Genomic DNA, 1,445 nt, shown 5'->3' with positions numbered 1-1,445 from the left:
CATGGGAACATGGAACTATGCCTAAGTGAAAGTTTAGTTGTAGGAATTATAGTAATCCTAACCACAATACTTAGCCTTTTTAGTAATGTGAAAAAACAAACAAACAAACATGGCTGCCTCCAAGAGAAAACCTTTAGAAGCACTCTTTCCTCAAAATTGCCATTTTCTCTATCATGTCCACAGAAGACTATTGGCATTTTGTTGATTTATGGCAACTAGAGTATAATGTTTATTCCATGAACACTTTTCCAGTCTTCTAGACAAAGCCATCTGTAACTATATACTATACTAGAACTATCCAAAAAGTATTAACAGTCATAAATTTCTAACTTCTGGCTTCTGTATAGTTCCCATAAAATTGGAAAGTAACAATACTATTTACAAACTATTTACATTTCCTTGAGAGGATCTGGCACTGTATTTTAAAGTTAATTGTTTGGTACCAGTAGCCACTGTTTTTGATAAAAAAAAGAATAGTGTCCAAATTTGGAGAGGGCAATGGCAACCTACTCCAGTACTCTTGCTTGGCAAATCCCACGGACGGAGGAGCCTGGTAGGCAGCAGCCCATGAGGTCGCTAAGAGTGGGACACGACTGAGCGACTTCACTTTCATTTTTTTATTTTCATGCACTGGAGAAAGAAATGGCAGCAGCAGCAGCAGTGCCCAGATATTATGCCTACTTTTAGCTTTAAAATGTTTTCATTTCTACTGCTCATGGGTACTTTATGTTTGGCCCAGTGTGAACACTAAAATTGTTTCATGTATCAACTCAAATGGTAAGAGTTTGGGACAGAATAAGCTTGTAAAATGTTGATTCTTGACCATTTCGATAACTTGAGCATATCTTATATTTTCTAACCTAATGATATGTGAATGAATGCAATGTCTTTTCAGTAACTTACTAATTATGAACTTGAATTATCATCCATCATACATAGGTATCCTTTACTTAAAGTGGAAAAAAAAAATGTTCTGCTTCTGAATCTTTCTCTGGTATCTACCATTTTGGGGCTGGTGCACTGGGATGACCCAGAGGGATTGTATGGGGAAGGAAGAGAGAGGGGGATTCAGGATAGGGAACATGTGTATACCTGTGGCAAATTCATGTTGATGTATGGCAAAATCAATGCAATATTGTAAAGTAATTAACCTTCAATTAAAATAAATAAATTTATAAAAAAAAAAGAATGAAGAAAATAATATCTTCATCAGGACGCCCCCCCCCCCAAAAAAAAAAATTGAACCTTTGGATTATTTCTGGAAGGTCCGCAAACATTGCATTTATTTAGTAGATAAAATGGTAATTTTCAGCCTTGCCCTTAAAAGCTGCTTTTCTTTTTAAGGCAACATTTTAAGTATACAAGGCAGCATAAACATTCATAGAAGAAGGGCCTCTGTTATCTGATTGAGTGGGTAGGGATCCTAATTGACTTATAGTTTTATA

This window comes from Budorcas taxicolor, chromosome 14, assembly GCF_023091745.1.
Source record: "Budorcas taxicolor isolate Tak-1 chromosome 14, Takin1.1, whole genome shotgun sequence".
In the NCBI taxonomy this organism is placed as follows: Eukaryota; Metazoa; Chordata; class Mammalia; order Artiodactyla; family Bovidae; genus Budorcas; species Budorcas taxicolor.
Note: the sequence above shows the minus strand (reverse complement) of the source record.